A 25,934-nucleotide genomic window follows, 5' to 3' on the forward strand; every position below is an offset into this window, starting at 1 on the left:
GAATTACAGGGTAATACCCCTCTTCACAAAGCAGCGACAAAGGGGTATGTCGAAATCGCAGAACTGTTGATCAGAAACAAAGCTGATGTTAATGCTCCTGACAACGATGTAAGTTATTAATTATATTGAGAAGAAGGACACCTTTCTGAAAAATACCAACAGAGTATCAAAATATTGCATATTTATGGTACGGAACGATAATATTAAATATTTTCAAAGCCAAATTTATGTTTTTCCTAAACATGTAAAGATTTTAAGGTCCATAAGGAGACTGACAAAATGTATAGAAGGTAAAAGCATGATCGATTTAAAACCTCAATCATTTATTTGTTGGTAATTTGCTGCGGCTGTCATACAAGTGAGAGGTTTAGCGCTTTGAAACCAGGTTCAATCCAGACTTTTCTACATTTGAAAAAGCCTATACCAAGTCAGTAATATGACAGGTGTTGTTCATTCGTTTGATGTGTTTTATCATTTGAGTTTGCCATTTGATTAGGGCCTTTCCGATTTGAATTTTCCTCTGAATTCTATATTTTTGTAATTTTTCTTAACATCATTCAATTAAAGATAACAAATGGTTGCCAATGAGATATTTCTCTTCACAAGAGACCAAATTACACTATAGGTTACCAGCTGTACTGCCGGCTTTAATACTGAACAAAGCCCATATCCAATAGTCAGCTAGAACAGTTATATTTTCAAATTGACATGACAGGATTTCAGAGATCAATTCTTCTCAAATCAGATCAGACCAATTATCAATAACAAAGTATACGAGGCCACACAAATGTGTCTATGTAAGCTTCAAAATTCAGTATCAACTTGTTTCTATATATCATGCTACACGTCAGTGGTTTTTGATGATATAGTTTTGGCAATAGTCTATTTGAGCTCAAACTTAAACAGTTAATGTAATTAACAGATTTACAAATTGCCTTGGTTATGCTTTTGTTTTATTCTGCTATTGGGTTTACAATATAACCTTTTTGCTTGATAAAAATCTTCTGTAAAAAAAGAATAATGACATATTATTAATTTTGATTTATAAAATGAATGTTAATTTTCCTATACTGGGATCAATATGCAGTCTTAGATGAGGTTTGTTTATTCGAATGCATAAATGTTGTGGGTCCTTTAAAATAGAATTAGGCATTATAGCTCTGCATTATTTGAGGGCCCTATAAGTATAATGTGTCGGGAAGGAAATTAATTGTATTGTACATGTATTGAGTTTACCAAATGAACTTTCTTAATAGATATGTTATATGTTCAACAACATAAGTGAATATTACTTGTGAATGTGGAACTCAGTCTTAGTCATTAAATCTATCTTCCGTGTATTGTATTCACATTTTAATCTTTATTTTCTTTTTTTTTGTATTCAAGAAGGACAACTTACCGCATAACTCATTCCCATTTTTTCTTGCCAAATTTGACTTTATTTGAAAAACAAAATTGAGTGAGTTTGTAGCAGTGGCATATTTTGTTTGACATTTTTTAAAAACATTTTATCAGGATTTGATGTGTTGTTCTTTGATTTCAATGGAAATTGTCTATTTTGATACTAAATTATTCCAGAATATATTATCTAACACAGTCAATCGGTATATTTAATAGTCTATTTTCTTTCAATCTGTGAAATCAAACAAAGATGATTTTCTGATCTTAAGGTATGTGTGTCATATTATACAAGTTTAAGTGTATCTGTAATACATTGCCATATACTTGTTAAAAAAAGAGGGACGAAAGATACCAAAGGGACAGTCAAACTCATAAATCTAAAACAAACTGACAACGCCATGGGTAAAAATGAAAATGACAAACAGAAAAACAATAGTACACATGACGAAACAGAGAAAACTAAAGAATAAACAACACGAACCCCACCAAAAACTAGCGGTTATCTCAGGTGCTCCGGAAGGGTAAGCAGATCCTGCTCCACATGTAGCACCCGTCGTGTTGCTTATGTGATTACAAATCCGGTAAATAGTCTAATTCGGTAGGTCATATTCATGAAAGGGAAGGGGATTGTAGTTACGACGTAAGGAACACTTATTCAACTCATCTTCAGATTTCGCTTGCTCATTACAAACATCTTTTCTTAATAAAGTAGCACATTTCTTGCATAATCTTGAAAATGTTAAAATAGAAAATAAAGTTATTGACTACACTATTTCAATCCTACATATTATGCTAAGGAACTAAATTACAGATGATGTCCTCAGATAACAAATAGAAATAGATGGCAAGTCAAATCTTAAACTATTGACATCAAGTTGGATTTAATAAACTGTCATTAATAAAATTTTATTTTAAACTGATTTCATGTAAAAATTTCAATTTGCAACATTTAAAAAAAAATCAAGCGTTAATAAAGTGTAAAAAATCTCCGTCAATAGCTTTAGTTATAATGATTTCTACGTGTGTAATAATGATTGTAGTAATTATTGTATTTTCTTAGGGTGATAGGCCTCTGCATAAAGGAATCAACTCATACCATTCCCAATGGAACATGGTCAAGATGGTGGAAAGTTTGATTCGTCTAGGTGCAAATGCGTCAGTCTCAAATAACAAGGTTAGATTTCCAATGCATTTACACATATATCTGATAATTGATATCATCAATGTTTCACTGTGCTCTTTTTTTGATATGTGTGAAGATACTCCTAAAATTATAATACTGTATCCTGATCAGTTTATAAGTATAAATTCTTAGTTTTTTATAAAGTTATATTACTTGACATCAGTATATTAAATACAAATAGCAAACAGGATTTTAGAATTGTAATTATTTGAATTCATTTATTTTCGTTGATACCAATTTTCCTGAATTGATAAAAACTTGTGTTGTCGTGAATATTTAATTCCATGTTGTTGTCAAGGTCTGAGACCATTATTCTTGAAATTTGTATAACCAATAGTGGATAGCGAAAAAACAATGAGACACGTTTTATTTTCTAGTTTGTTTAGGGCAATGTAAGTGCTGGTGACGGACATTACTTGTAAAAGTATCTTCTAAATTGTATGCCTATAATGAAATATCCTAAGTCGTTTTGTACAATTATAATTCCAATACAATTGTTTAACAAAATACCAATGCAACCAAGTGAAAAACAATTATATCACAGGAACAAAATTTAACTTCAGCATTCTGCAAGATTATACTCCCTTTCATAATTATAATAATTCAATGATTGTTATAAAACAGCAGTTCTCTAAAAATAAAAGGGTATATGTATCTAGACCATTTAAAGTATTTAAAGTAAACCTTCTATTCATATGTATAAAAATCGAGGCAGGAAATGTATTCCTTATAAAAAGTATTTAAGATTTAAAAAAAACCCAGGATTTTTTTTAACATACTGACACTCCTTTTATCTTACATGATATATAATAGAAGGCAACCAAAATTGTTAAAATGCAGGCTATTATTCCGTTATCAGAACGCAAAAACGGTTAATGATAAAAGAGGGACGAAAGATACCAAAGGGACAGTCAAACGTTCCGGTTGTGACAAAAGTGCGAAATGAAAAAGTCCACAAGAGTCCAAAAGAGCTACAATGGCTTTAGTAGGAGCTAATGGGCCAATGGAAAGGAAAGCTACTGATATCCTTGGGAAGTTGCCCGAGTTACAAACATATCTTGGTAGTTTCTGACTACTACACAAAGTGGACGGAATCTTTTGTCATGCCAAATATGGAAGCTAAGACTGTGGCTAAGATTATAGTTGCAGAAGTCATTGTGAGAAGTTCCTCATTGGATACACTCAGATCAATTCAGGCAATTTGAAAGCTTGTTATTTCAAGAGATATGTTGTATTCTAAAGATAAAGAAAGCACGTACCACTCCATATCATTCAAAATCCGATGATATGGTGGAAAAGGTTTAATTGAAAATGATACAGCTGTTAACGACCCTTTATTACAAGACATTGTTTTCTCGTTTGAACTGTTTTGCATTGTCATTTCGGGGCGTTTTATAGCTAACTATGCGGCATGGGCTTTGCGCATTGTTGAAAGCCATACGGGGACGATATTATTATTTGTGTCATTTTGGTCTCTTGTGGAGAGTTGTCCCATTAGCAATCATACAACATTTTCTTTTTTATATGTATTCTGTCTCACTCTAATGTTTTGTGAGGACGTGATTTGACTTATTTTCTTGATCTTAATAGCTGTATCCCCTTGATATGTTCTCCATGGTTTTGTTTATTTATGCCAAGATAGTATTTTTTTTTGTAGTAAAACAAATATTAATCACAAAATTACTGTACTCAGAGCAAACATTCTAAACAGAAAGTTCCCTAATCAAATGGCAAAATCAAAAGCTCAAACACCTCAAACAACTTGACAACAACTGGCATATTCTTTAGGGAAGGTTCATTTGTTTTATTATGTCATATTAAAAGACGAAGCAGCAGATAACTGCAATTTTAATGTCACTGATCTTTTGATCGGTAGACCAGTTACAATATTGATGTCAACGCTGTGTCAAACGACAGAACAACTAACACTGTTTTTGCTATGAAAGGTGACGCAGAAAACTTTTAATTATTTCAAATTCAACGCCGCAGTTATTATGTTCGAGCTACTATCTTTTTATTTTGATATACATTGTTGTACTGAATGAATAAAATTGAGAAAGGAAATGGTGAATATGTCAAAGCGACAACCACCCGACCATAGAGCAAACAACAGCCGAAGGCAACCAATGGGTCTTCAATGTAGCGAGAATTCCCGCACCCGTAGGTGTCCTTCAGCTGGCCCCTAAAATATGCATAATAGTACAGTGATAATGGACGTCATACTAAACTCCGAATTATACACAAGAAACTAAAATTTAAAATCATACAAGAGTAACAAAGGCCAGAGGCTCCTGACTTGGGACAGGCGCAAAATTGCGGCGGGGTTAAACATGTTTATGAGATCTCAACCCTCCCCCTATACCTCTAGCCAATGTAGAAAAGTAAAAGAATAACAATACGCACATTAAAATTCAGTTCAAGAGAAGTCCGAGTCTGATGTCAAAAGATGTAACAAAAGAAAATAAATAAAATGACAATAATACATAAATAACAACAGACTACTAGCAGTTAACTGACATGCCAGCTCCAGACCTCAATTAAACTGATTGAAAGATTATGTCTTCATCATATGAATATCAGGTACAATCCCTCCCGTTAGGGGTTTAGTATCATACTATCATAAAATATATGAGAAGAACATAACCCGTGTCATGCCAACAACTGTTTTTTTTAGAAATAAATATGTTTAGTTCCGATGCAAAGACCCTATCAGTGAATCAATGTTAAAGCCAAAATATGCAATCTTTAATGACCTGACAACAGTATCGTAACTATATCCCCTTTTAATAAGTCTATTTAAAGGTTTTGTTAGTTTCTGAGGAGAATACTGACATTTTTGTGCTTTATAAAGAATATTTCCATAAAATTTTGGATGTGAAATACCTGAACGTATAAGATGTCTGCATGTTGAGTTATATTTACGAATTATTTCCTTATACCGGTGATAAAATTTAGTAAATGTTTTGACCAGTTTGTGATATCGAAAACCCTGGTGTAATAATTTTTCAGTAATACATAAATTTCTCTCGCTAAAATCTAATACATTGTTACATACACGAGCGAATCGTACAAGTTGAGATATATAAACACCATAAGATGGTGACAAGGGAACGTCACCATCTAAAAATGGATAATTAACAATAGGAAATGAAAAATCATCTCTTTTATCATAAATTTTTGTATTAAGCTTCCCGTTTATGATATAGATATCAAGATCGAGGAAAGTAAAGGCAACAGTAGTATACCGCTGTTCAAAACTCATAAATCCATGGACAAAAAACAAAATCGGGGTAACAAACTAAAACCGAGGGAAACGCATTAAATATAAGAGGAGAACAACGACACAACACCGAAAAGCAACACACAAAACACCACGAGAATAACAAATATAACATCAAAACCAAATACAAGAATTTGGGATAGATAAGTACCGTGCCACGTCTTATCTAAAAAATAAGAGAAAACACAAACGACTCAACGTTAAAATGCAACACACACAGAAACGAACAATATTATAACAATGGCCATCTTCCTGACTTGGTACAGGACACTTTTAAAGGGGAATAAAAGTGGTGGGTTGAACCTGGTTTTATGGCATGCCAAACCTCGCACTTTAATGGCAAAGTTAAATATAACATTGAAATGACAACATAATATTACAGGACTACAATACAAATAAAAAGGAGACCATATTAGACAAAGAAAAGCATGATTAGTGGTCATGATTAGTGGTCATTGTTATCATTAGCTTTATTTAAAGTAAGTTCTACAGGATAAATTTCTTTAGTATACATACTGAAGTCGTCATTATTTAGAGCCAATATATCATCCAAATATCTAAAAGTATTGTTAAATTTTTGTATCAAATGTTGTTTTGATGGGTCTTTGCTAATTTTAGTCATAAATTGTAACTCATAACAATACAAAAACAGGTCCGCAATAAGTGGTGCACAGTTAGTCCCCATTGGAATTCCAATAACTTGACGATATACGGAATCTCCAAAGCGAACAAAAATGTTATCAAGTAAAAATTCAAGTGCATAAATAGTATCAAAGCATGTCCAATTGACATAGTTCTTTTGTTTATTGCTACTAAAAAATGATCTAAAAGAGTTTGAACATATGTACTCGCATTCCGACTTTTTAAATGCCCAGTTAATTAGGGATGTGAATTTTTTCTTAATAAGAATATGAGGCAAAGTGGTATATAGGGTAGAAAAATCAAAACTTTGAACAGATTCAAAATCACCAATATATGCATGCAATTTATCAAGTACTTCCAACGAGTTTTTGACACTCCAAAAGTAATTAATTCCACTATTTTCAAAGGCCTTATTTGAACAATTTATTATGAAGTCTGCTTGTTAATCCATTTCACGATTACCGCTCGCCTTGTTTTGATATTTTATCATATTACACCCCAGTTCTTTTGTAATTCTTCATAATTTCTATTTCTGAAACAAGTGTAAACTGAATAGATCTAATGTTACGAATAACAATAGATTTTGACCATAGTGTGTGACGAGAGAGGTTTCTGGAAACCCCTGGTCCTTCCTCTCTAAAACAGACGATGACTATTTATCACAATTGATTTGTTTATTCTGTAAAAAGCATGTGCAGAAGAAATTACAAATAGTGTTCACTACGAATTGTGTAAATATATTGTAGGAAGTTTTAATAGCGATAAAAATAAAATAAAATATGCATGTATTTTGAATATCAAAATCCTTTAAATAATACTTTGCTTGCATTTTTTTTTATCTACTAATTTGTCAAAGTTTAAACGAATATGACCCAAGTTAGATTACTACTCAGGTTTTATGGTTTGATATGGACACTACATATACTTTCCGTTCTTTTCATTTGATAATCAATATTAACAAATCTATGGTTTAGCATCGGATGTAATACACTTCTGGATACGGCTTGGTTTGATGGCAATTAAGTTACACAATACCAACCAAAAGAAGAAAAAAATTAACAGGAATAAAGTTTAACTTTAGGATTCTACAAAACTAAACTTCATTTCATAATTAATTATTAAATGATTATCATACCAACATCACCACTCTTAAAATGAAAGAGTATGGATATACTTAAAAGCTATTAAGAGTTATTTAGAATATAAATCAGCGCATGAAATGTATTCCTTACATAGATAGTATCTAAAATCTAAAATAAATTTAGAAAGTAAGTAAAGAATGATCTTGATAAAGAATGATATTGTTAGAGAATGATCTTGTTAAAGAACAATCTTGTTAAAGAGGGATCTGATTAAAGATTGATCTTGCCATTAGTTTTATTTTCAGTTATTACACTTAACAAATTGAAAGATGTATAACAAAACAGGTTTTTTTTTACAGTTCTGCGTGTTGAATTATTCAATTATCGCAGATATTTGTGATGTTGATACCCTTTTTAATCGCCATTACAAATCTATAAATGATAACATGAGGAAAGATTATTATACATATTGTGGAAAACAATATTGAGACAACAATAATTTAAAGTTTGAAGAGCAACCGCAAAACCTGTGGCATTTTATTTCATTTTAAAACGATTTGTATTACAAGTTAAAAAAATCTACAGGATAAATATTAAAAATTTGAAAAGAGATCAAAATTTTCAAAGTTAAATATTAATACAAAACATTCGTATGTAATAATTAAAGTTATCTGTAGAGCTTACACCAACTTCAACTGTCTCCGCTAGTGTAATGCATCCGTACGGTAGCGCACCCATTACAGTCTTTTGTAGTTGATCTGATATTAAACTAAAAGTAAATAATGTATTTTTCATTTTAGTGATGTTAGTGTTTTGCTTGATATCTTTGGTATTTTGTTATTGACACATTGGTTGTTTTTTCCATCTATTTTCTAAAAGACAACATTCTTTTGTTGGATTAAAGGGTGGTCATTTCTACAGTAGTTCATGAAAAATGTTTTTCTATAATAAGACAATACCAAAATTGTGAATAAAACTATTATAAAACAAACCTTGCTTCAAATAAATATTCATTTAATTAACATTTAGAGCTTACACAACCAAGACCAACTGTAAATGTCTCCATTAGTGACATTCACCTGTAAGGTAATGCACACTACAGTTTTATGTTATTGATCTGATATAAGACTGAAAGAAGGAAATACATTTTTCATGTTCATAAAGTTTTCGCTTGATATCTTTGGTATTTTGTTATGGAGTATATATTGTCTGACGTTTAATTTCATTTCCATCGTAAGATATTATCCTATTATGTTTTTCTTTAAGATAATATTTATTTTTTTGTCATTTTCACTTTTATGAATTACAGGGCGATACCCCTCTTCACAATGCAGCGACAGAGGGGATTGTCGAAATCGCAGAACTGTTGATCAGAAACAAAGCTGATGTTAATGCTATTGACAATCTTGTAAGTTATTAATAATGTTGAAAAGAAGGACACATTTTCTGAAAAATACCAACAGAGTATCAAAATATTGCATATTTATGGTACGAAACGATCACATTGAACATTTTCAAAGCCAAATTTATGTTTTTCCTAAACATGTAAAAAGTTTGAGGTAAATAAGAAGACTGACAAAATCTAAAGAAGGTAAAAGACTGATCGATTTAAAACCTCAATCATTTATTTTTTTATAATTTGCTGCGGCTGTAATACAAGTGAGAGGTTTAGCGCTTTGACACCAGGGTCAATCCACAATTTTCTACATTTGAAAATGCCTATACCAAGTCAGGAATATGACAGGTGTTGTCCATTCGTTTGATAAGTTTTATCGTTTGAGTTTGCCATTTGATTAGGCCCGTTCCGTTTTGAATTTAACATCATTCAAATAAAGATAACAAATGGTTGTCAATGAGATATTTTTCTTCACAAGGGACCAAATGGCACTATATGTCACCAGCTGAACTGACGGCTTTAACACTGAACAAAACCAATATCCCATAGTCAGCTATAACAGTTATATTTTCAAATTTACATAACAGGATTTCATAACATTCTGCCAAATAGAATATTATACACATGTAAATGAAAATAATTTGGTGAAACGTAAACAGTAAAAATGAAGAACTGAAATATTTTTTTACAAAATACAAAACCCTGTTTTTCAAAGTACGAAAACAGAAGTGAAAGTATGAAGCCATACTAAACACTTATCAAGGAAATCTATCAGCTCAAATATATTAAATAGTTATCTGTTTTCTAATTGTTCAAACATTTTCTGTTAAATGTCAAATTTAAAAAGAAAAATAGCTTATAGTTTAATATTTCTATAAGCATATATAGCAGTTTACAGACAGTACATTTTTTAAAAAAATTTTGTATTGTGTATTCGATATTATTCTGGCGCAAATATGAAATATCAAATCTTGAATCTATGATCAGTTTATTTATAAAGCTGTATTAAAGTATCACTGTGTAGAATAATCTTGTTAAAGAATAATCTTGTAGAAGTGTTTTTGATTTACGGGCACTACTTTGGTCTAATATAGAAAACAGAAGATGTTGTATGAGTACCAATGCGACAACTCGCCAACAAAGTCACAATTTGTTAACGACAAACCTTTATAGGTCAAAGTTTAAACACGAAGCCTTGGCTCACACCGAACACCAGTTATAAAAAGCCCCAAAATGACTAGTGTACAACCATTAAAACGGAAAACCAAGGTCAAATCTATACAACAAACGAAAAACGAGAAATAAATATTAACCTCATCAAAAAACGATTACTGCTAAATATCAGGTTCCTAACTTCGGACAGGTGCAAAAACAAAATTCAGCAGTTTAAACGTATTGATAGGTACCACCCTTTGCCCTTACCAAAGACAAAGAAAGTGTAAGATTACAAAATAAAAGACACACTATAACATATCAATTGAAATGGATTAATTCAATCAGAAGACACAAGTAAACACATATTGAACGAATAGATTTGATGTATGTCAGAATATAAATACAAAATCAATAAAACAAGGAATAGATAAATCAAGGCAACAGTATTATATCGCTGTTCCAAAAAAACCTGAAAATCAAACATAAAATTGAGAATGGAAATGGGGAATGTGTCAAAGAGACAACAACCCGACCATAGAAAAAACAACAGTAGGAGGTCTTAACAGGTCTTCAATGAAGCGAGAAATTCTCGCACCCAGAGGCGTCCTTCAGCTGGCCCCTAAACACATATATACTAGTTCAGTGGTAATGAACGCCATACTAATTTCCAAATTGTACACAAGAAACTAAAATTAAAATAATACAAGACTAACAAAGGCCAGAGGTTCCTGACTTGGGACAGGCGCAAAAATGCGGCGGGGTTAAACATGTTATGAGATCTCAACCCTCCCCATATACCTCTAGCCAATGTAGAAAAGTAAACGCATAACAATACGCACATTTCAAATTCAGTTCAAGAGAAGTCCGAGTCTGATGTCAGAAGATGTAACCAAAGAAAATAAACAAAATGACAATAATACCTAAATGACAACAGACTACTAGCAGTTAACTGACATGTCAGCTCCAGACTTCAATTAAACTGCTTGAAAGATTATGATTTCATCATGCGAATATTAGGCACAATCCTTCCCGTTAGGGGTTTAGTATCATACCATCATAACATATATGAGAAAAACATAACCCGTGTCATGCCAACAACTGGTTTTTGAACAAATGTGTTCAGTTCCGATGCAAAAGACCCTATAAGCGAATCAATATAAACGCTAAAATATGCAAATCTTTAATGACCTGACAATAGTATCGTAACTATATCCCTTCTTAATAAGTCTATTTAAAGGTTTGAACAAATAACCTTGAACAAATAACATTCCGCCAAATAGAATAATATACACAGGTAAATGAAAATAATTTTGTTGAGACGTAAACAGTAAAACTGAAATATTTTTTTACAAAATACATAGCTCTATATTTCAAAGTACGAAAACAGAAGTGAAAGTATAAAGGCATACTACACACTAATCAAGGAAATCTATCAGCTCAAATATATTAAATAGTTATCTGTTTTCCAATTGTTTAAACTTTTTATGTTAAATGTCAAATTTAAAAAGAACAATAGCTTATAGTTTACTATTGCTACTTTTTCTATAAGCATATAAAGCAGATTACAGACAGTACATGTTTTTTTTTTTAGATATTTTGTATTGTGTATTCGATATCATTCTGGCGCAAATATGAAATTTCAAATCTTGTATCTATGATCAATTTATTTATCAAGCTGTATTTTATTAAAGTATCCCTATATTTAGTATGTTGACAAATATATATATATATATATATATATATATATATATAGCAAAAGTAAATAAACACGGTGTACAGAATGTATATAATAATATTTTTAAATTTGCAAACTACATTTCACATCAAATAATAACAGTTCGTTAAAATATTGTCACTAGCGCTTTCATGCCTTCTGGCAATCTTCAGGCGACGTTTTAACAATGTCCTTGACGACACTGCCGTTGGTAACGTTTATTACGTTACAATAACGGTAAGGGGAGATAAATCAAACGTGATGACGTAGATCCGTTTAATTTTGGCTGAAAGTCCTTTATAAAGTGTGCTTCCTTTGCCAGTCTTTTATATTTGTTCGATTCGTTCATTATCTATATAAACGAGTCTAAATTGAAAACTACGTTCAAACCTATGATTGCGTTGGATAAAAACCGCAATTTGTATACGTGTGCATGTAAAACAAATTTCGTTGTAGAAAGGTCTAAAAACCGCACAAACAACATTTTCCAAAAGACCAAAAATGTGAAAAAGTATATTTAAACAAAACGCATTTGACTAACAGGTCGAACAACTGATGTTCTTTAACCCTGCTGACTGCCATTGGCGATTGCCAAATAAAATTGATCACAAGATGTAACAAAATGGATCTTAATATAAATTTAATACTAAACAGAGAAACATTTTTTTTAACTTGTGGCCACGATGTTATGCCACAAACATACGGTTTTTAGTACACCAGATATAGATATATATATATATATGAGTCTAAAAGATATATATAATGTGATATTGGTTTAGAATGATCATGTTAAAGAATGATCTTTTTACAGAATGATCTTATTCGAGAATGATCTTGTTAAAGGATGATCTTTTTAAAGAATGATATTGTTAAATAATGATCTTATGCTAGAATGATCATGTTAAAGAATGATCTTTTTACAGAATGATCTTATTAGAGAATGATCTTATTAAAGAAGGATCTTATTAAAGAAGGATCTTGTTAAAGGATGATCTTGTAAAATAATGATCTTAATAAAGGATGATCTGGTTAAAGAAGGATCGAACTAAAGAATGATCTTGTTAAAGAATAATCTTGTTAAAGAATGACCTTTTTAAAGAATGATCTTGATAAAGAAGGATCTTGTAAGGGAATGATCTTATTAAATGAATGATCTTGTTAAAGAAGGATCTTGTTAGATAATGATCTTGTTAGAGAATGATCTTGTCAAAGAACGATCTTGTTAAAGAAGGATATTATTAAAGGATGATCTTGTTAAAGAAGGATCTTATTAAAGAATACTCTTTTTAACGATTGATCTTGCAATTAGTTTTATTTTCTGTTATTATACTTTATAAATTGTAAAATGTATAACAAAGCAGTTTTTTTATTCAATTCTACATGCCTTGTTTAATTATTCAATTATTTCAAATTTTTGTAATGTTGATATCATTTTAATCGCCATTTCATATTTATAAATGATAACATGAGGAAAGATCATTTCACGTATTGCTGAAAACATTATTGAGACAACAATACTTTAAAGTTTGAAGAGCAAATGCAAAACCTCTGACATTTTATTTAATTTTTGAACGATTAGTCTCACAAGTCAACTATAGGATAAAAATTAAAAAAATTACAAGAGAGCAAAACATTCAGAGTCAAATATTAATACAAAACAATATTATGTCATAATTGAAGTTATTTGTAGAGCTTACACAACAAATGCCACTTTCAACTGTCTCCGCTAGTGTAATGCATTCGTACGGCAACACACCTATTACAGTCTTTTGTAGTTGATATTAAACTTAAAGTAAATAATGTATTTTTCATTTTAGTGACGTGAAAGTTTTGCTTGATATCTTTGGTATTTTGGTATTGACACATTGGTTGTTTTTCCATCTACAGTGGAGATCAGTTCTAACCTCTCATAAATTCTGTCAGAATCTGTCAGGAGAACTGTTCTAGAACAGTATGTAGAACTGTCAGCCTGACACCTTTTAGTCAGTTCTAGGTTAGAATTGTTCTAGCTAGAACTGATTTGGTCAGTTCTACCTAGAACTGATTTGGACAGTTCTACCTAGAACTGATCCTGACAGTTCTATCCTAGAACTGATCCTGACAGTTCTAGCTAGAACTGACTAAATCTTTGGTCAGTTCTACTTCTAGAACAGTTCTACGATTAGAATTGATTTCAAATTCTACGGCTAGAATTGATTTATAAATTCTACGGCCAGAATTAATTTATAAATTCTACGGCTAAAATTGATTTATAAATTCTACGGCTAGAATTGATTTATAAGTTTTAAGAAATATTTGTCTTAATATAAAGGCTTCGGCAAAATAGCGATTAATATTATATAGAGTTTTGCTATTTTGCCGGTTTTATTTCAGATTTATAATCGGCAAGAGAACATGTTTAACCCCGCCATATTCTGCATGCATGTATGTGCCTGTTCCAAGTCAGGAGCCCGTAATTCAGTGATTTTCTTTTGTTGATGTGTAACATAAAATATTTGTTTTTCTTTAATTTTTTGTACATAAATTAGGCCGTTGAATTGTTTTACATTTGTTATTCTGGGAGTCAGGATGGCTCGTTATCACATAACAAAATTATCTGACCTCATTAACCAAATGTAATATTTGTTTACGAGTAGTTTTCATCCCTCGGACGGACCTGTTTAACAAAAATCTTTTGACCACATCAATCTAAACTGACATTATTTGCTCTTTCTTTCTGCAAATCTATATAGCTGCACAGTACTTCAGTTTTAATTTTAGGTCAAGAGGGACTGTACTATACAATTTACAGCAATATTGGAAAACAATTTTGTTCACATCAATTTATAGTGCCAGCATGCAGTGGCAGATCCACCCATTCAAATGCATTGATCGTCAAAAAAAGGGGGTTCCAACTTCTAAAACCCCCACCCTTGATCTGCCAATGAGCATGTCCTCTTTTTATTCAAAATATTGAATCGTAAACAAATATCAGTAGTTTTCATACTTCAGACTGAGTCGTAAAATAAAATCTTCTGACCGTTTCAACCAAAACTTACCATATTTGCTTTTTTTTTTTATGTAAATCTAAATAGCTGCACAGTAGTTCAGTTATAATTTTAGGTACAGAGGGACTGTGGTATATAAATAATCACAATATTGGAAATCAATGACCACAATTTTTTTTCTCGCATCAATTGAGAGTGCCATCATTTCCTATTTTTATTCAAAATATCGCATCAGAAACAAATACCAGTAGTTTTCATACCTCATACTGACAGTAACATGTAATCATGTAACAACATTATTTTTATGCATTAATCAAAACTGACCATACTTGACAGCATCAACCAAAATTGACCATACTTGACAGCATCAACCAAAACTGACCATACTTGACAGCATCAACCAAAACTGACCATACTTGACAGCATCAACCAACCTGACCATACTTGACAGCATTAACCAAAACTGACCATACTTGACAGCATCAACCAAAACTGACCATATTTGACCGCATCAACAAAAACTGACCATATTTGACAGCATCAACAAAAACTGACCATATTTGACTGCATCAACCAAAACTGACCATATTTGACCGCATCAACCAAAACTGACCATATTTGACCGCATCAACCAAAAATGACCATATTTGCTCTTTTTTATGTAACTCTTATAGTCGCATAGTAAATCTGTAATATTTTTATGTACATGTAAGGATGGATTGTAAAATCATGAAAATACAAATGATAGAAATATTGGAACACAATGCTACCTAATTTCATTTGCATCAATTTAGAATGCCAGCATGTCCTCTTTTTATTCAAAATATTGCATCATAAACAAATATCAGTAGTTTTCATACCTCAGACTGACTGGTATAACAAAACTGACCATATTTGCACTTTATTATGTATATGATGTCAATCTTAATAGCCGCAAAGTAAATAACGTATATTTTTATATCAGGATGGATTGTTTAACATAAATGAAAGCAATATTGGAAAATTAAATTATGCTCACATCAGTTTATAGTGCCAGCATGTCCTCTTTTTCATCAAAATTTTGAATCGTAAACTAATTTCAGTAGTTTTGATATCTCAGACGGACTCATGAATATAACAAAATTATTTGACCGCATCAACCAAAACTGACCATATTTGACCGCATCAACCAACAATGACCATATTTGCTTTTTTTTATGTAACTCTTGTAAGGATGGATTGTAAAATCATGAAAATACAAATGATAGAAATATTGGAACACAATGCTACCTAATTTCATTTGCATCAATTTAGAATGCCAGCATGTCCTCTTTTTATTCAAAATATTGCATCATAAACAAATATCTGTAGTTTTCATACCTCAGACTGACTGGTATAACAAAACTGACCATATTTGCACTTTATTATGTATATGATGTCAATCTTAATAGCCGCAAAGTAAATAACGTATATTTTTATATCAGGATGGATTGTTTAATATAAATGAAAGCAATATTGGAAAATTAAATTATGCTCACATCAGTTTATAGTGCCAGCATGTCCTCTTTTTCATCAAAATTTTGAATCGTAAACTAATTTCAGTAGTTTTGATATCTCAGACTGACTCATGAATATAACAAAATTATTTGTCCGCATCAACCAAAACTGACAATATTTGACAGCATCAACCAAAACTGACCATATGTGACAGCATCAACCAAAACTGACCATAATTACACTTTGTTATGTAAATCTTAATATATATATATAGCCGCATACTAAATCACTTATAGTAATACATATTACAATGGATTGTATAATTCAAATGACAGCAATATCAATGAATATTGGAACACATTGGCTACAAAAAAATTTCCACATCAATTTAAAATATCAACAAGTCCTCTTTTTATTCAAAATATTGAATTGTAAACAAATTTCAGTGGTTTCGATATATCAGACTGAGTGAGAGTTGTTTTAACAAAATTATTTGACCGCATCAACCAAAACTGAACTTATTTACACTTAATCATGTAAATATACAAGTATATGGCCTCATTGTAAACATGGTAAACCAATATTATTTCTATGTGAGGACGGATCGTATGATAAAAATGACACCAACTTTGAAACACAATACACCTTATCGCTAATCCTGGCTGACCCGGCCTGTTGAACTTTTGAAGCATACAACAATGACTTTTCCATTGTGGCGTCAGATATTTTGTTTTATGACGTCAAAATTTTACAGGAACCTGTGTGATATCCAGTAATGGCAGACTAATTATCAATAAGAAAGTATACGTGTCTATGTAAGCTTCAAAATTCAGTATCAACTTGTTTCTATATATCATGCTACACTTCAGTGGGTTTTGGTGGAATAGTTATGGCAATAGTCTATTTGAGCTCAAACTTTAACAATTAATGCTATTAACACACGTAACACATTTACAAATTGCCTTGGTTATGTTCTTGTTCTATCCTGCTGTTGGGTCTACAATGTAACCTTCTTACTTCATAAAAATCTTCTGTAAAAAAGAATAATGACATATTAAAAACCAATTGTTTAGAGAACAATTGTAGGTCTTTCCACTAGTAAAGATCTATTTTGATATTGAAATATGAAAAATCAGTTTAAAAGGTTAGTTCCTATGGCTTTATGATGTATTTATATGAATTTAAAGCAAAGGTCAAAATCAAGAACGTCGAATTAACCTATGACCTTGACCTCAATTTCAAGGTCACAAACCAAGGACCTTAAATCAAAAGACCCTAGGTCTTTATTATGTTTGGTTAATGAGTAATACCACTTTACGCGTAATTCTAAATGTAAGATGGACAAAAACTCCCATTTATTGTATGCGCACCCTGTCAACCAAAATATACAAGTAAGGACATGTCGCAACTAGCAATTTTTGAAAAAATATTTGTCAATATGTCATACGGTATTTGAAAAGAAGTGAAAATCAAAATTAAGAATATGACATTGACCTTTGACCTTGACCTAATTTTCATTTGTTTGGACCAAGGACCTCAAATCTAAAGACCCTTGTTCTCTATCACTTATGGATTACTATTTAGAAATGCATATCACTTAATTCAAATGAAAAAGGGGAATAATTTCATATGGAGTCTCCGTAAAGCTTCGTCCAAATGAATATCCTAATCCTTCAGATGTAACGAGCAATTTGGTAAAATAAATTTGTCGTAATCTTTTACGGTTGCGAATGAGTAGTGGCCACAAGAAAAACAGTGTTTGAGGAAATATCTCTTACAACATAAAGTATTTTGTTACGCAGTTGTAAATTTTTAAAGCGTATAACCTATACGATACCATATTCCAAATATCTAAGCGACATCTTTTGAAACACCAATACTACGCAAGAAAAAAAATTAGGCGGAAAAAAATAAATTAAAAATAATAATAATTAGAACAAATTCAATAGGTCTTTCTACGGAAAGGTGGAAAGACCTTATTAATAATTTTGATTTATAAAACGAATGTTAATTTTCCTATACTGGGATCAATTTGTACTCTTAGATGAGGTTTATTTGAAAAAATGAATAAATGTTGTGGGTCCTTTAAAGTAGAATTAGGCATTATAGCTCTGCCTTTCTTGAGGGCCCTATATGTATAATGTGTTGGCAAGGAAATTAATTGTATTTTACATGTACGGAGTTTACCAAATAAACTTTCTTAAAAGAGATATTATATGTTCAACAACATAAGTAAATATTACTAATGAATGTGGAACCCAGTCTTAGTCATTAATTCTAACTTCCGTGTATTGTATTCACATTTTAATCTTTATTTTCTTTATTTTTTGTTCCCAAGCAGGACAACCTAACGCATAACTCATCCTCCTTTTTTCTTGCCAAATTTTACTTTATTTGAAATACAAAAGTGAGTGAGTTTGTAGTAGTGGCATACTTTGTTCGACATTTATTAAAGACATTTTATCAGGATTTGATGTGTTGTTCTTTGATTTCAATGGAAATTGTCTATTTTGACACTAAATTATTCCAGAATATATTATCTAACACAGTCAATCGGTATATTTAATAGTCTATTTTCTTTCAATCTGTGAAATCAAACAAAGATGATTTTCTGATCTTAAGGTATGTGTGTCATATTATACAAGTTTAAGTGTATCTGTAATACATTGCCATATACTTGTTAACTTATCCAACTCATCTTCAGATTTCGCTTGCTCATTACAAACATCTTTTCTTTATAAAGTGGCACATTTCTTGCATAATCCTGAAAATGTTAAAATAGAAAAAATAATTATTAACCACACTATTGCAATCCTACATATTATGTTAAGGAACTAAACTACAGATGATGTCCTCAGATAACAAATAGAAATAGATGGTGAGACAACTCTAAAACTATTGAAATCAAGTTGGATTTAATAAACTGTCATGAATAAAATTTTATTTTAAACTGATTTCATGTTTCAATTTGCACCTTTTTAAAAAAAATCATCATTAATAAAGTGTAAAAAATCTCCGTCAATAGCTTTAGTTATAATGATTTCTACGTGTGTAATAATGATTGTAGTAATTATTGTATTTTCTTAGGGTGATAGGCCTCTGCATAAAGGAATCAACTCATACCATTCCCAATGGAACATGGTCAAGATGGTGGAAAGTTTGATTCGTCTAGGTGCAAATGCGTCAGTCTCAAATAACAAGGTTAGATTTCCAATGCATTTACCAATATTTCTGATAATTTATATCATCATTGTTTCACTTTGCTCTTTTTTTGAAATGTGTAAAGATAATACTAAAATTATAATACTGTATCCTCAACAGTATACAAGTCTAAATTCTTAATTTTAAATAAAGTTATATAAAATACAAATAGCAAAAAGGATTCTAGAATTGTAATACTTTGGATTCATTCATTTTTGTTGATACCAATTTTACTGAATTGAAAAAAAAATTGTGTTTTCGTGAATATTTTATTCCGTGTTGTTGCCAAAGTCTGCATATGAGACAATTATTCTTGAAATTTGTATAACCCGTAGAGGATAGTGAAAAAACAATGAGACACGTTTATTTTCTAGTTTGTATAGAACAATGTAAGTACTGGTGACGGACATTACTTGTAAAAGTATCTTCTAAATTGTATGTATATAATGAAATATCCAAAGCCGTTTTGTACAATTATTATTCCAATGCATTTTTTTAACAAAATATCAACCAAGTAAAAACAATTATATAACAGGAACACAATTTAACTTTAGCATTCTTCAAAATTATACTCGCTTTCATATTTATGATAATTCAATAATTATCATAAAACAGCAGTTTTCTTAAAATAAAAGGGTATATGTATGTAGACCATTAAAAGTATGTTAAGTAAACCTTCTATTCATTTGTATAAAAATCGAGGCAGGCTTACATAAAAAGTATTTAAAATTTAAAATAAACTTTGTATTTTTTTTAATTTACGAACACTACTTTGATCTTATATAATATATAATAGAAGGCAACCAAAATTGTTAAAATGCGGGCTATTATTCCGTTATCAGAACACAAAAAGGTTTTACAATTTTCACATGATAATAAACGTTCCTGTTGTGACAAATATTCTAAGCGAAAAAATGCACAAAAGTCCAAAAGAGCTCCAAAGGCTTTAGTTGGAGCTAATGAGCCAATGGAAAGGATAGCTACAGATATCCTTGGGGAGTTGCTCGAAACAGAGAGTAGTAACAAACATATCTTGGTAGTGTCTGACTACTACACAAATTGGACGGAATCTTTTGCCATGCCAAATATGGAAGCTAAGACTGTGGCTAAGATTATAGTTGAAGAAGTCATTGTGAGATTTGGTGTTCCTCATTGGATACACTTAGATCAAGGCCGGCAATTTGAAAGCTTGTTGTTTCAAGAGATGTGTTGTATTCTAAACATTAGGAAAGCACGTACCACTCCATATCATTCAAAATCTGATGGTATGGGGGAAAGGTTGAATTGAAAATGATACAGCTGAAAACGACCCTATATAGACCCCTTATTTACAGGACATTTTTTTTTCGTTTGAACTGTTTTACATTGTCATGTCGGGGCCTTTTATAGCTAACTATGCGGTATGGGCTTTGCTCATGGTTAAATGCCGTACGCTGACCTATATGTGTTAATTTCTGTGTAATTTTGGTCTCTTGTGAAGAGTTGTCCTATTGGCAATCATACAACATCTTCTTTTTTATATGTATTCTGTCTCACTCTAATGTTTTGTGAGGACATGATTTGACTTATTTTCTTTATCTTAATAGCCACATCCCCTTGATATGTTGTCCATGTTTTTTTTTAATATTCATGCCAAGACAGTATTTTTTTGTAGGAAAAAAATATAACTCACAAAATTATTGAACTCAGAGCAAATATTATAACCGGAAAGTTCCCTAATAAAATGGCAAAATCAAAAGGTCAAACACATTAAACAACTTGACAACAACTTGCATATTCCTTAGGAAAGGTTCCATTGTTTTAGTATGTCATATTAAAAGACGAAGGAGCGGACAATTGCAAGTTTAATGTAACTGATCTTTTGGTCGGTAGACCATTTACAATATTGATGTCGACGCTGTGGAAAACGACAGAACAACTTATACTGTGTTTGCTATGAAGGGTGACACAGAAAACTGTTAATTATTTCAAAGTCAACGCTGCAGTTATTATGTTCGAGCTACTATCTTTTTATTTTGATATACATTGTTGTACTGAATGAAGTATGTTTGTTCATCCATTTTACGATTACCGCTCGCCTTGTTTTGATATTTTATCATGTTACACCCCAGTTCTTTTGTAATTCGTCATAGTTTCTCTTTCTGAAACAATTGTAAACTGAATAGATATAATGTTACGAATAACAATAGATATTGACCATAGTGTGTGACGAGAGGGGTTTCTGGAAACCCCTGCTCCTTCCTCTCTAAAAGAGACGATGATTTTTTATCACAATTGATTTGTTAATTCTGTAATTAGCATGAGAATAAGAAATTACTAATAGTGTTCACTTAAAGTTGTTTTAATATATTGAAAAAAAGTAATTATTGGAAACTTTATTAGCGAAAAAAAATATGCATGTACATGTATTTTGAATATAAAAATCCTTTAAATATTACTTTGCTTGCTTTTTTTTTATCTACTAATTTGTCAAAGTTTGAACGAATATGACCAAAGTTAGTTTACTACTGGGGTTTCATGGTTTGATATGGACAATACATATGTGTCCGTACTTTTCATTTGATAATCAATATTAACAAATCTATGGTTTAGCATCGGATGTAATACATCTCGGGATACAGTTTGTTTTTATTGCAATTAAGTAACAAAATACCAACCAAAAGAAGAAAAAAATTCAGAGGAATAAAGTTTAACTTTAGGATTCTACAAAACTATACTTCATTTCATAATTAATTATTAAATGATTATCACACGAACATCACAACTCTTAAAATGAAAGAGTAAACATATGTAGCCCTTAAAAGCTATTAAGAGTTATTTGGAATATAAATCAGCGCAGGGAATGTATTCCTTACATAGATAGTATCTAAAATAAATTTAGTACGTTTTTTTGATTTACGGTCACTACTTTGATCATATATAGAAAACAGAAGATATTGTATGAGTGCCAATGAGACAACTCGCCATCAAAGTCACAATTTGTAAAAGAAAAACCTTTTTAGGTCAAAGTCTTCAACACAAAGCCTTGGCTCACACCTACATCAGCTATAAAAAGCCCCAAAATGACTAGTGTAAAACCATTATACGGAAAACCAGGGTCAAATCTATACAAAAAAAAAAAAAGAAAGAAAAACGAGAAATAATTATGAACCTCATCCAAAAAATATTACTGCTAAATATCAGGTTTCTAACATAGGACAGGTGCAAAAATTATGCAGCGGTTTAACGTTTTGATAGGTACCTATTTTTACCTTTACCACAAACATAAGTGTAAGATTACAACATAAAAAGACACACTATAAAATATCAATTGAAATGGATTAATTCAATCAGAAGACACTTTTTTAATAAAATGTCTTCTGTATTGTGTATTCGAAAAAATTTGATGTATGTCGGAATATAAATACAATACTAAACACTTATCAAGGAAAACTATCAGCTCAAATATATTAAATAGTTATCATTCTTCTAATTGTTTAAATTTTTAAGGTTAAATGTTAAATTTGAAAAGAAAAATAGCTTATAGTTTACTATTGCTATTATTTCTATAAGCATGCAAAGTAGTTTACAGACAGTACCTTTTTAATAAAATGTCTTGTGTATTGTGTATTCGATATCATTCTGGCGCAAAAATGACATTTCAAATCTTGTATCTATGATCAGTTTATTTCTAAAGCTGTATTTTATTAAAATATCACTATATTTAGTATGTTGACATATATATATAAAGAAGGATATTGATATAGAATGATCTTGTTAAAAAATGATCTTGTTAAAGAATTATCTTGATAAAGAATGACCTTTTTAAAGAAGGATCTTATTTAAGAAGGATATTGGTAAAGACGGATCTTATTAAAGGATGATCATGTTAAAGAATAATGCTGTTAAAGAATGATCTTGCTAAAGAATGATCTTGTTAAAGAATTGTCTTGTTAAAGAAAGATCTTGTTAAAGAAGGATCTTAATGAAGAAGGATCTTGGTAAAGAAGGATCTTATTAAAGGATGATCATGTTTAAGAATGATGCTGTTAAAGAATGATTTTGTTAAAGAAGGATCTTGTTAAATAATGGTCTTGTTAAAGAATGATCTAGTTAAAGAAGGATCTTATTAAAGGATGATCTTGTTAGATAATGATCTTGTTAGATAATGATCTTGTTAGATAATGATCTTGTTAGATAATGATCTTGTTAGATAATGATCTTGTTAGATAATGATCTTGTTAAAGAGTGATTTTGTTAAAGAACGATCTTGTTAAGGAAGGATTTGATTAAAGGGTGGTGATTTCAACAGCACGTCATGAAATACATGTTTTCTATCATAAAAGACTACCAGAATTTTGAATAAAACTATTATAAAACAAACCTTACCTTCAAATAATTATTGCATTCATTAAATTTTTGAAATACTAAGGCTTTTCTACCTCTGGCATTGATTAACTTAGCTGGATTTGGCAAAACTTTTAGGAATTTTGGTCCTCAATGCTCTTCAACTTCGTACTTTATTTGGCCTCTTTAACTTTTCTGGATTCGAGCGTCACTGATGAGTCTTTTGTAGACGAAACGCGCGTCTGGCGTATATACAAAATTTATTCCTGGTATATATGATGAGTTTATTTTCACCATTATAGACTTTCACCTTTAAGGTAATGCATACTACAGTTTTATGTTATTGATCTGATATAAGACTAAAAGTTGGAAATACATTTTTCATTTTCATTACGTTAGTTTTTCGCTCGATATCATGGGTTTTTGTTATGGAGTATATATAGTCTGATGTTTGATTTCATTTCCATCGTATGATATTATCCTATCATGTTTTTCTTTTGGATAATATTTATTTTTTGTCATTTTCACTTTTATGAATTACAGGGCGTTACCCCTCTTCACGACGCAGCGAATATGGGGTATGTCGAAATCGCAGAACTGTTGATTAGAAACAAAGCTGATGTTAATGCTCCTGACAATGATGTAAGTTATTAATAATGTTGAAAAGAAGGACTCCTTTCTGAAAAATACCTACAGAGTATCAAAATATTGCATATCTCTGGTACGAAACGATCACATTCAACATTTTCAAAGCCAAATTTAAGTTGGTCCTAGACATGTAAAGAGTTTAAGGTAAATAAGAAGACTGACAAAATCTATGTAAAGGCCTGATCGATTTAAAACCTCAATCATTTATTAGTTTATAATTTGGTGCGGCTGTCATACAAGTGAGAGGTTTAGCTCTTTCCAACCAGATTTAATCCACAATTTTCTACATTTGAAAAAGCCTATACCAAGTCAGGACTATGACATGTGTTGTCCATTCGTTTGATGTGTTTTATATTTTGAGTTTGCAATTTGATTTCAGATTAGGGCGTTTCCGTTTTGAATTTTTCTCTGAGGTCTGTATTTTTGTGATTTTTCTTATTACATCATTCAAATAAAGATAACGAATGGTTGCCAATGAGATATTTTTCTTCACAAGAGACCAAGTGACACTATAGGTCACTAGCTGTACTGCCGCTTTTAACACTGAACAAAGCCCATATCCCATAGTCAGCTATAACAATTATATTTTCAAATTTACATAACAGGATTTCAGAGATCATATCTTCTCAAATCAGATCAGACTAATTATCAATAACAAGGTATACGAGGCCACACAAATGTGTCTATGTAAGCTTCAAAGTTAGTATCAGCTTGTTTCTATATATCATGCTTCACATCAGTGGTTTTCGATGCTATAGTTGTGGCAATAGTCAAACTTAAACATGTTAAACACTTAATGTTATAAACACATTTACAAATTGCCTTGGTTATGCTCTTGTTCTATTCTGCTGTTGGGTCTACATGTACAATATAACCTTTTTGCTTCATAAAAGTCTTCTGTAAAGTAAAAAAAGAATAATGACATATTATTAATTTTGATTTATAAAATGAATGCTAATTTACCTATATTGGGATCAATATGTAGTCTTAGATGAGGTAGGTTTATTAAAATGCATAAATGTTGTGGGTCATTTTAAGTAGAATTAGGCATTATAGCTCTGACTTACTTGAAGGCTCTATAGTATATGTGTTTGCAAGGCAATTTTATCTATTGTACATGTATGGAGTTTACCAAATGAACTTTCAAAATAGAGATGTTATATGTTCAACAACGCAAGTGAATATTACTAATGAATGTGTAACCCATCCGTGTATTGTGTTCACATTTTAATCTTTATTTTCTTTATTTTTTGTACCCAAGCAGGACAACATACCGTATAACTCATCCCCCCTTTTTTCCTGCCAAATTTGACTTTATTTGAAATACAAAAGTGAGTGAGTTTGTAGCAGTGGCATACTTTGTTTGACATTTGTTAAAGACATTTTATCAGGATGTGATGTGTTGTTCTTTGATTTCAATGGAAATTGTCTATTTTGACACTA

This window comes from Mytilus galloprovincialis, chromosome 11, assembly GCF_965363235.1.
Source record: "Mytilus galloprovincialis chromosome 11, xbMytGall1.hap1.1, whole genome shotgun sequence".
In the NCBI taxonomy this organism is placed as follows: domain Eukaryota; kingdom Metazoa; phylum Mollusca; class Bivalvia; order Mytilida; family Mytilidae; genus Mytilus; species Mytilus galloprovincialis.